The sequence below is a fragment of the Mandrillus leucophaeus genome, unplaced genomic scaffold, assembly GCF_000951045.1.
Source record: "Mandrillus leucophaeus isolate KB7577 unplaced genomic scaffold, Mleu.le_1.0 Scaffold694, whole genome shotgun sequence".
Classification (NCBI taxonomy): domain Eukaryota; kingdom Metazoa; phylum Chordata; class Mammalia; order Primates; family Cercopithecidae; genus Mandrillus; species Mandrillus leucophaeus.
The window spans coordinates 381301-393828 of record NW_012107519.1 but is presented as its reverse complement, the minus strand read 5'-3'; the positions used below and the strand labels follow the sequence as shown (position 1 = coordinate 393828).

Here is a 12528-nt window from a genome sequence, read left to right as displayed (position 1 = left end):
CCTCCAGACGTTCTCCAAAGCCCGAGCTGCCTGGAGAAGTCTGCGCAGGGCGGGGTCGCCCCTCAGACGTTTGTTTGCACGTAGGGGTTTTGACGTTTCACTAAGCAACAGCGTTTGCCAGGGAATCAGGGCTGTTTCGAAGAGCTTGCGTTTATTGGATGCTCCCATCTTGAACAAATCGTTTCCATTCGATTTGTTTAACCAAGGCGAGGGCGGACTGTGTTCTTACTTAAAAGTTGTCCTTCATCCAAGCTGTCCTCAGATTTTCATTTAAGGGTGTCATAACACCCCAGGTCGTTGCGCAAATGTTTTGTGACAATTTAGAAAACCAGAGGGGGGAAAATATCCTTAGAGAAAAAATCATAACCAACAAGAAAATTATGTTAAATGATGTTGGTCCTTTTTCATTGGATGGTCCCAGTTGACGCATACTCTCTTCCAAACCCAGTGACTATTCAGAGTCTTCAATTTATGGCAAATCTCCCGTTGGGGGCGAAGTGCATGAATGGGTCCCACCTTATTCACCAGCTGAAACTGTGAACAAGCCTTGGGGTTTCCTCTCCCAAAGACTGCCAGGCTTCACTGAGAATCAAAAGAAAATAGGGTATTAAATGCCTGCGGTTAGTTTTCAAATATGAACTCTTCCATTGCCTACTTCTGTGACTCGTGGCAAATTACTCAATCTCTTATGCCCCTGGTGCTGCTTAGAGACAGGGTCTCACTGTGTTGCCCAGGCTAAAGTACAATGGCACGATCCTAGCTCGTTGCAGTCTCAAACTCCTGGGCTCAGACTATCCTCTGGCCTCAGCCTTCCAACGAGCTAGGGTTACAGTCGCATGCCACCACACCTGGTTAATTTTTTATTTTTGTTTTTTAGAGATAGGGAGTCTCACTGTGTTGCCCAGGCTCGCCTGAAACTCCTAGCCTCAAGCATTCCTCCCAGCTCAGCCTCCCAAAGTGTTGGGATTACAGGCGTGAGCCACCATGCCTGGCAAGCTTCATTATTTCTAAAATGTAACTGTACATTTTAGAGTAGCATAGGGGTGGTGTAAGGGTTAAGGATTAATGATAGTACAAATCAAGTGCTTAACACAAAGTTTGATGCATAGGAAGGACATAATTGTCATTATCAATGTGAGTAGACTGTTTACCACCAAAATGAAAGGTGTGGGCAATGGTAACTAGGTAGCCTCCAGAGATCCTTTTTTAAAAGGAGTATGAGTTTTAATACACTGGTTGAATGAATAAAACCCACAACACTCTAGGCACATCTCCAGTCCTTCCCCTGGCAGAGTTTTCAGTCTAACTAGAGGAAATTGGATGAAATGATAGTGATGCACACATAGTCTTTCATCATACTGTGAAAGCCTTTTAAAACATGGATTTGACTTCTGGGTTTCCCATTATAACCTCTTCCCAAAGAAGATTATTCGTTCTTTCAGAATATTTCACTAGGGTGATGATAAGGTATTACAGATGTATGTTGAAAACATCTCTTTTTCTGCATAGCCCCTTCTTCCTTTGGAATTTTAGAAGAATCTGATCAAGGCAACCTCTGTATTAAGTGAAAATTTGGGAACTCAAAAATATATTAGATGCACAGAAAGTGCAATTCTGAAAAGGTCAGGGCTATTGTGTATAGAGGGGAGCTGCTGAAACTATAGGAGTCTTTTAAATTTTTCAGGCTCAGCTTCCTTTGCTTTAAAGTTAAAGAAGGGTTGGACTAGTTCTTCCTTCCTACACTCAAACTCTTTGGTTTCAAAGGTAGCTGTGTCCAAGGGGTATTTTCTGTGTATTCCAGAGCCCTGACTAGGAAGGGAAGGACTTTGAGAGGCTTTGGGCTTGACAAAATATCATGGCCAAGTGTGGTGGCTCACACCTGAAATCCCAGACTTTGGGAGACTGACACAAGAGGATCGTTTGAGCCCAGGAGTTTGAGATTAGTGTGGGCAACATAGTGAGACCCTGTCTCTTAACCAAAAAAAAAAAAAAAAAAAGAAAGAGAAAAAAAAATCGTGGAGTGATGAGAGAAGCTAAGGAACTCAGACCAGTACTGAATTATAACCAGGTGTATGTACTAACGTATTTCTTTTTGTTTGTTTGTTTTTGTTTTGAGACAGAGTCACGCCCTGTCACCAGACTGGAGTGCAGTGGCACAATCTCGGCTCACTGCAACCTCCGTCTCCGGGGTTCAAGCGATTCTCCTGCCTCGGCCTCCTGAGTAGCTGGGGCTACAGGTGCATGCCACCATGCCAGCTAGATTTTTTAAAATTTATTTTTAGTAGAGATAGGGTTTCACCATGTTGGCCAGGATGGTTTTGATCTCTTGACCTCGTGATCCACCCACCTCAGTCTCGCAAAGTGCTGGGATTATAGGCATGAGCCACCGCGCTGGCCGTATTTCTCTCTTCAGTTTTTTTCTTTTTTTTTTTTTTGAGATGAAGTCTCACTCTGTCGCCCAGGCTGGAGTGCAATGGCACGATCTCGGCTCAGTGCAACTTCCACCTCCCAAGTTCAAGCGATTCTCCTGCCTCAGCCTCCCAAGTGGCTGGGACTGCAGGCGCATGCCACCACGCCAGGCTAAATTTTGTATTTTTAGTAGAGATGAGATTTCACCATGTTGGCCAGGCTTGTCTGGAACTCCTGACCTTGTGATCTGCTTGCTCAGCTTCCTAAAGTGCTGGGATGACAGGCATGAGCCACAGTGCCCGGCCAACGTATTTCTATATATATAGTGGATATATTAATATATACGTTATATATTTTTTAAAAATAAGAGGTACATATGTATTTATTTCTAGCATATCTATAGTAGAGATTCTGTATACACACAGATCACCCAGTAAGTTTTCCTAATACCTTACCTACAAAAAAGGTAGAATTTTCTTCTTCTGTCTATGATCGTGGCCTGAAGGATGACTTTTCAGCAGCAGAAGGGACTGGAATGGAAGGTGTCCATGATTTTGGCTGGAAGAGAGAAGTGTGCCCTCTTGTGGGTCTCCTGTCATGTTCTCAGAAAGTTCCTCAAGATAGAACTGTGGCCTTTGTGGTCAGGGCTCTAGTCCCATTTTACCTTCAGATGTCTCGGCAATTTTTTTCTCATCATCTTCCCTGAAAAATATTTCCCAAATAATAACACAGCTCCCTCAGCTCCCTAAATTATCTCTCTCACACTCCACGTCCAATGGATCAGCCCCTCCTCTCAGGTCTAATTTTTTTTTTTAACTTTTATAAGTTTAATGTTGTCACTGTATGTTTACATATTCATTGGTACAATTTACATCAAGTTTTATACTTATCCTTTTTTGCAAATATATCATGTACACAAAGATACATATTCAATAACTGAGAAACAAGTGAAACTTCTGATCTATACTTTCCGGTTTGTTCAATCCTGTTACTTCTGATAAGGATCATCAACATACCAGTTTCGCCTCTCTCAGAGGATGTCGCCATTGGAGTTTACTCTGGGTTTTATTGCAGAATACAAATTCCCTCAATCGCTTTTTTCCTGCAGGTGCCTTTTTCCATAATTTTTTTCTTATAACCAGACTTTCTCCTCACCCAAAGGCCACAATGAAGTCGAAGAAACCTGTAGATGACAGCTTTCACAGTCTTTCTCTTGCCTTTTCGTGCACTGAAGTATGTTAGAGATCTGACTGGCAGCTTCAGACACTTGGAAGCAAGGGGGCCACTCTATTAAGGATCGCTGAAGTATGCCCACATGTCAGGTATCTCTCAGATGTGATAAGTCGGAGTGGAGGAAACAACTGGTGTCTGAATATGACTAAAACGTCCTGTGGACAATGCAGAAATAAGAGAGGCATTCTTGACACAGTTTCAGTAGGCTGAAGATGCCAAAACATTCAAAGGCCGTTGGATTCCTGAAGCTGCCCTCACCGCACCAGCAAAGGCAGAGGCAGCCATCCCTCTCAGCTCTAATTTATGGATATGGATGTATCCCAAACCCCATCCCTTCTTACTACCTCCTGCACTAGCAACTAATCCAAACCACCATCATTTCTTGGCCAACCTGCTACAATCACCTCCTAATTATTTTCCCTGCTTCCACTCCTTCACCATATATTTCATTCTCCACACAGCAGCCAAAGTGGTTTTTTAAAAAAATACAAATGAAACGTGCTCACTCTCCTATTCAAAATCCTTTAGTAGTTTCTTTTCACACTTGGATAAAATCCACACTCCCTCACCACAGCCTATATGACTGGACTCTTGCCTAATCTTCTCACCTCATCCTCTATCACTTTCTTCCCTGTTCACTCATCTCCGGGAACTGGCCTTCTCACTGTTCCTCAGAAATATGAAGCGGGCTACTACTTTAGGGTCTTGCATTTGCTGTTTCCTCCGTTTTCAACCCCCAGACCATCACATGGCTTTCTCTCTTACCTCACTCAGGTCTCTGCTCAAATGTTGCCTCAGAGAGGACTTCCCTCATCACCACACCTAAAATAAATGAAGCACCATAGCCATAGCCATTCCCTAACCAATTGCCCTACTTTATTCACTTTCACATCTCTTATCAAATATCCTGTTTACCTGTTTACTTGATGATTGTTTGCTTTACCTCTAGAATGCACGTTCTATGAGTGTAGGGTCTTGGTCAATCTTGTTCAACAAGGAACCTCCAGTCCAAAACTGTGCCTGTCATGGAAAAGGCAGCCAGTAAATATGCAAATCAAACTACGGTCACTCAGTGACAGAGAGAGAGAAAGAATGAGAGCAATTTAAATAGTATGAGGAAGTGTGTTTATTTTTGCTCAGTAAGTGTATGCACTAGAACAGGTATGAGATGGGAGATGTGAATCTACTTTCTCTCTTAGTTCACCTATGCTATTCACAGTATGATCAGTGTGCCATGCTGGGTGTTTAAAGATGCTGATAGTTTGAACAGCATGGTCCTTACATGCAGAGAAGTTCCATAATGAGTTTGAATCCTGGATTCACCACGTTAGTGTGTGACCTTGGGGAAGTTATTTACCCTTTCAATGCCTCAGTTTCTTCATCCGTGAAATGGGGCCAATAATAGTACAACCTCTATAGGGTTGTTATAAGGATTAAATTAATAATATAAACTTCTTAGAACAGTGCCTGGAGCATAATAAGCGGTGTCTGAGTATTTTTAAAGCAAACCTATTTGGCTGTACTTGGTTCTCCCCTTTCTTGGGGACTTAATAACTTGAGTACTTGTAAGATACTACTCTGCCCAACACTTTGGGAGGCTGAGGCGGGTGGATCATAAAGTCAGCAGATTGAGACCATCCTGGCTAACATGGTGAAACCCCATCTCTACTAAAAATACAAAAAAATTAGCCGGGCGTGGTGACGGGCACCTGTAGTCCCAGCTACTGGGGAGGCTGAGGCAGCAGGATGGCGTGAGCCTGGGAGGTGGAACTTGCAGTGAGCCAAGATGGCACCACTGCACTCCAGCCTGGGCGACAGAGCAAGACTCTGTCTCAAAAAAAAAAAAAAAAAACTACCCTGAAGTGACTGGCACTGGAATTTTCATTATGCTTTTAGACCAGTAATATTAGTTTTAGCACCAAGTGCAGTAATTACTTTATAACCATTTCTAGTCTAGCATTTTTGCTTAGCCATAGATTCCATTTAAGCCAAAATACCCCTAACTTTGCAAAAAACTGTACCATCAGGGGTCACCACCCAATTATAGTTGAACAAAAGATGTTTCTGGCTGGGCGTGGTGGCTCACGCCTGTAATCCCAGCACTTTGGGAGGCCAAGGCTGGCGGATCACAAGGTCAGGAGTTCAAGACCACCCTGGCCAATATGGTGAAACCCTGTCTCTACCAAAAATACAAAAATTAGCCGGTTGTGGTGGTGGGCGCCTGTAGTCTCAGCTACTTGGGAGGCTGAGGTAGCAGAATGGCGTGAACCTGGGAGGCGGAGCTTGCAGTGAGCCAAGATTGCGCCACTGCACTCCAGCCTGGGCAACAGAGCAAGACTTTGTCTCAAAAAAAAAAAAAAAGTTTCTTCCTTTTTAATTCTGTAGGCTTTTCTTGGCCGGCATTTCCATAACATAATATTGTTATTTGGTAGTTGACTGTCAGTCAGCTCTACAGAAAAATAAATATCAGTGATCTTGCTAAACCTGTGTACCAAATCATTCCTGAACTAGGGGAGTGGGCCAGATAACCTTTGGAAGGCTTTTTAGCTCTGTTTTTCTGTGGTTTTCATAAAATGAAAATAACTCAGAAATGAGAGGTTCTAGATTTAGCACTATGTGAACTGGACCTGGATGCTTTGTGAATCATGGACAATTGGAATAGTTTAAACTCAGCTATATTATTTGGAACAGATTAGGTCCATATTCAAGTTTAACAAGAGTGAAACCTGTTTGAACTGTGAACAGGCTGACAGCACCCTTCCCGGCTCAGCTTTTCACTTCTCTTTCTAGAGCCTTGACTCATTCATATATAACTGTATGAATGCCTCTTTAGAAAGAACTGCAAACACCCCCAACTAGTTTTGTTAAAACCTCCTTGAGGTTATTCTACATATGATTCATTAATAAACACCTTCTGCAGTCTTTACCTTAGTTATGATCCCATAAGTCAGGCATTTATTCATCAGTAAATATTCACTGAGGGCTTAATATGTGCTAGGAATTGTGCTGGTGCTGGTCACTTAGTTGTCCAAGTTAGAAACCTAGGAGTCGGGCCAGGCACAGTGGCTCACGCCTGTAATCCCAGCACTTTGGGAGGCCGAGGTGGGAGGATCACCTGAGGTCAGGAGTTCGAGACCAGCCTGACCAACATGGTGAAACCCCGTCTCTAGTAAAAATACAAAAATTAGCCAGACGTGGTGGTACGTACCTGTAATCCCAGCTACTCAGGAGGCTGAGGCAGGAGAATCACTTAAACCTGGGAGGCAGAGGCTGCAGTGAGCCGAGATCATGCCACTGTACTCCAGCCTGGGCAACAGAATGACTCTGTCTCAAAAAAAAAGAAACCTAGGAGTCATCTTAAATATACCCCCCTCACTCACTCCCCACATGTTAGGTCAGCCACCAAACTGGTGCCAATACTACCTTCTAAATATCTCTTGAAGTTTTGTTCTCCTCTTCACTCGCTTCTGGTGCCACTATGTTGGTAAAGGTGGTGTAAGCCCAGCTACTGCTGAAAGCAGGGCAGGAAGCAGTCTGCTAAGGAAGGGGAGGAAGAGGGGTAGATGGGACGCAATGAGATGCACTGTTACACTGTTTACTGTTGTGCAGTCATACACCAAGTCACTCAGTAGGCATGGGACATCCCTGGAAGGGTTAACAAGGAAGAACTCCATCTTGGACTATTCCACATGAGAAAAAAGAGCGAGTATGTGTTCCTGTCTCTCTCCTGGATCCATTTGCCATTGGTGAAGGTTTACCTCATGTAGAGATAAACACCCCTGCACTGGATTGTGTCATGTGGCCGCTTGGTGGCTCTCAGGAAGGCCGATCCCAAGCCCAAGGTGTGGTACTTGTTCCAACTCCAAAAATAAAGCAACAGGCACTCTGGAGATCTCAGAAAGTACACAAGGTTTGTTTCTCAATATAAACAGAGACCTCAGAGTTTTTTCCTTCAGATTCTTGCAGACATCTACTAAGAGGACTTTGTACCTCTCACTTACTCCCTTCTAATCCATTCTTTACACTGCACCTACGATGATCTTTGCCAGACTCAAATCTTTCACTAGCTCTCCTTAAACTCTAGGATACATTCTATGATCTCTCCTTGCCTGCTTTCCAGTCCTCTTATTACAGAGAATTTTTACCAATTGAGTCAGCTGGTCATTCCTCTCAAGCTCTTTGTTAGCATTTATTGGTTTATTTTTATTTTTGATACAGAGTCTTGCTCTGTCATCCAAGCTGGAGCGCAGTGGCACAATTTCAGCTCACTGCAACCTCTGCCTCCCGGGTTCAAGTGATTCTTGTGCCTCAGCCTCCCAAGTAGCTGGGATTACAGGCACTCACCACCACACCCTAATTTTTGTATTTTTAGTGGAGATGGGGTTTTGCCACGTTGGCCAGGCTGGTCTCGAACTCCTGACCTCAGGTGATCCTTCCACCTCAGCCTCCCAAAGTGTTGGGATTATAAGCTTGAGCCACCGCTCCCGGCCTATTGGTTTATTTTATGACTCTAAAGTAATATACTTATTATAGGAAAATTGGACAATACAGAAAATATGAAAAAGGAAATAAAAATCACTTTCCTTGAGGAAAAAACTTCTATTAACATTTTGGAGTATATCCTGGCCATATTTTTTTCTATGAACATATGTACATTTTTTTGAAATCTCAGAGGCATATCTTAAATAAAAATTGTACTTTAACAGTTGCTGCATTGAAGTTAATACTCAACCAAAAGTATGTCAAGACCATCCAAATGTTTCAATTTGATAAATGCATTTTACTACAATTTTTAATTTTTTTTATTTTATGTCTTCCCTACTTAAGCATGAAAAAAGGTATGTTTACATTTTAGAAATATAACACATTAAGAAGCCCTCTACAAACATAACCCTTTCCCAATATATTTTCCCAATTATTTCCCAACATATTTCCCAAATACTGCTTTGTTTTAAATACAATTACTTAGTAATAAATAAACTTAGATAACAATCTAAAATTTGTAAATGCAACTGTTTACATTTGCTTTGTTATATTGGAAGAGAAAATTTAAAGCAGTTATAATAAACTGTTTGCTACCTCATAGCCCAAAACTAGACAAAATTTGCCCTATATTAATTGAGCTTAACAAAAATTGTTTGTGATTCTGTAAATACCAATATAATATTTTTACTGTATTATAAATAAATTGATGTATTAGCATCACAAATTACTTTTTTCTCCCAGTCAGCCTGTGAAATATGAACTTTCCATGGTAGTTGATAAAAATACCATGTGTTAAAAAAAAAATCACAGTCAAGACTAGAATTTGAAAATAATAGCAGAAGTTGATATTTAAAATCACCAAACCCTATTAAAACTACAACAGCATCTTTAAACAAAAAAAATTAAGCCACTAAAAAATGAATGCTTGTATAGACATAATGAAATTAGAGCAAACCTATATTAATATTATGAAAACACATCAAGTTTCTATTAGAGGAACAGAATCTACACTATCCTAACTTTTTGAAGAATTATTTTGAATATAAAACTTTTAGGGTACAAATGGCATCATACAAAAATGACCTTAGAAAGACAGTTATGATTCTGATTTTGGGACATTAAACTTTTTAATAACTGGAAACCCTTGAGAAAATATTAACACATTTATAAATGAAAGACATCTCTTGTCTAGTGATTTATTACAGAACTACTTAAGGTTCATTAGATAAGCACTCAAGTTATTTTATTCATATTAATACTTAATACAATTAGAAAAAACATTGCTGTTAGTCATGTTTTATTTTATACATTATATTATTATCTTAGACCTTCAATTAAAGGTATTAACTCATAGAAAGCAAAGCATAACATTCTTAATGAAAATACTAAAATTCCAATTATATTCAAATTGCAGTTATTTTTAAAATCTGTTTTCAAAAGTTTATATGTATACACACACATATTTTACTGCTTTGTTTTAAATACAATTAATAAACTTAGATAACAATCTAAAAATCATAAATATATACACACATATATTAGATATATATGTATTTTTTGAAACAGGGTTTCACTCAGTCGCACAGGCTGGAGTGCAGTGGTGTGATCTCAGCTCACTGCAGCTTCAATCTCTGAGGCTCAAGTGATTCTCCCACCTCAGTCTCCCAAGTGGCTGGGACTCCAGGTGTGCACCACCACACCTGGCTAATTTTTGTTTTTTGGGCTTTTTTTGAGATGAAGTTTCATTCTTTTTGCCCAGGCTGGAGTGTAGTGGCACAATCTCAGCTCACCGCAACCTCTCTCTCCCAGATTCAAGGGAGTCTCCTGCCTCAGCCTCCCAAGTAGCTGAGATTACAGGCATGTGCCACCACGCCCAGCTAATTTTGTATTTTTGGTAGAGGTGGGGTTTCTCCATGTTGGTCAGGCTGGTCTGGAACTCCCAACCTCAGTTGATACACCCACCTCGGCCTCCCAAAGTGCTGGAATTACAGGCGTGAGCCACGGTGCCAGGCACACCTGGCTAATTTTTGTAGAGAGTGGGTTTCACCATGTTGCCCAAGCTGGTCTTGAACTCCTGACCTCAAGTGATCCTCCAACTTGGCCTCCCAAAGTGCTGGGATTACAAGTGTGAGCCACTGTGCCCAGCCCCAAAGTTTATTTTTTAAAGCAAAATAATCTGATTCACGTTAATTACTAGCTAAACTTCATACTTAAAATACTAAGTTCTTTTCATTGTAAAAGCAAATTACAAATTTTTCCCATGTTCTTATAAAATATGTTTCTGCTGTATGTAATGAATCTAAGTCAGCATTCACAAAGGCTATCTGAAATTATTTTAGCTTTCAGCCCAATGTAAAATAAAACCTCAGTTATACATAAATAATTCAAAATTAGAATTTACAACGGAAATGTCAACAAGTCATAACTACTAGATTACTAATGAAGGGTTTCACTAAACTTCCCATGAAATGCATCAGATGGCAAAATGTGATAATTTCCAGAAAATTAAAGCTATCAGAGCTATAAATGAGGAATATATTATATACTAAACTTTATCAAGGTCAAAGCTTTAAGGCTGTTGAAGTGATTAAGATATGAAGTAAACATCTCTGGAACATATAAACAGACCACAAACCAAAACATGTAAGTCACTTTATATTTGTTTATAACTCTATGTTTTTAATAATTATTTTTAAGATGAAAACATTTCTACACTGTGGCATGCAGTGATTTTTTTTATATCTCCCTGATTACCATGCAGTCTTCAAACCCTCTCCCAGACTGGCGTTCTTTCATCAAGATTTCTCTCTGAAGTCAACTTGTCATACTTTCAGCAGGCTTTAGTGCTTTGGAGTCTTATAAAGTTCTTTCCTCTTCCTCCTAACCCAGGCTTCTGCTCCTATCCTCAGTTTCCTGTCCTCACCCTGGCTGGAAGAAAGGGAAGGCCTGCTTGAGTTTCTGCATTGCCTGTTAAACACCAGTTGCACAAAGGTATGGAGCACTGGGCTTGTGTATCTGGACTTCTTTCTGCCAATGCTCGGCCATTGCTTCTAACTGTACTGCGCTAATGGAGTGTCTCCTCTCTTACAACTTTTCTGCTCTGCCTGTTTCCAGAGAATCCAGCCACTAGCTCAGTCTTGCCTGAACCTATCTGGGTTTTTTTCTTTCTTTCTTTTTTCTTTTCTTTCTTTTTTTTTTTCTTTGAGACACTATTATTGCTCAGGCTGGAGTGCAGTGGGGCAATCTTGTCTCACTTCAACCTCCGCGTCCCGGGTTCAAGCGATTCTCCTGCCTCAGCCTCCTCAGTAGCTGGGATTACAGGCATGTGCCACCATGCCCAACTACTTTTTTTGTATTTTTAGTAGAGACTGGGTTTCTCCATGTTGGTCAGGCTGGTCTCGAATTCCCGACTTCAGGTGATCCGCCAGCCTCAGCCTCCCAAAGTGCTGGAATTACAGGTGTGAGCCACCATGCCCAGCCTATCTGGATATTTCTATCACTTCCCCACACAGAGTTCCACCACCAAGAGGGGTAAGGTGTGGACACCAGCATCTGAACTCCTTTCTCTAACATCTTATCTCTCCTTTTCTCTCCCTAAACTGAAAATTTCCCTATACTTTCCTTTTTTAACTAGAAGGCTGTTCCTACATTGTCTTCTACTTCTGTGCAAGGTGGCATTTGCCCTTTCTCTTCCTTGGGGCCATAATGGTAGAATGGTGGCAGAGAAGCACAATTTATGGGAGGAATAAAAAACACATTGTTCTGGATTTTCTAGATAATTTTCATTATGCTATGATAAACAGTATCTAATGTTGCTGATAACATTACAGTTCAAAGCACTACCTTGTCTGTTATCTCCCTATCATCATGTTACAACATGATGGTTGAGTTTCCAGGAAACAGATGCTGAGATGATGGAAATTTGCACACTAGAAGTCCCTGGGAGCGAGTGTTCTCAGGAACAGCATCTATGAGGAAGGGAAAGAAACAAGACTGGGCAGAGGGAGAGGTAGGACTGTTATATCAAAAGACTCAGCCCATCTCAAAAGGAGCTCTGGACTGAGATAGTTTTCATATTTTCCCCAGATTGAGGGAAGAGGGCCTGCCCTTCATAGCCCTGCATTGGATATGGGCCACTTACTGGGAAGGGACTGTGACATTGGATAAGTTGCCTTCAGCTGCAAGTAATTCTCTAGAGGGATTAAGCCGAGAACCCTTAGCTGAAAACTCCAGGTAGCTGGAGAATGAGTGTTGCAGTCCTGAAGGGGGACCTAGGGGACACACCACAGAATCCACTGTACATTACCAAAAGTGAAGTTGCTTCCTGCCTGTCATTGCACTTTATGCACGGGGACCCAGGGCTCAGGGAGATTAATTAGATCAAAGTTCCAGATCAAATAC

The 12528-nt window shown here is 41.2% G+C and overlaps 1 pseudogene; it reads right to left on the bottom strand.

Annotated features, from left to right (window-relative positions):
• Positions 1 to 3370: 3370 nt before the first annotated feature.
• On the bottom strand, positions 3371 to 3927 carry LOC105555641 (annotated as a pseudogene).
• Positions 3928 to 12528: the final 8601 nt, after the last annotated feature.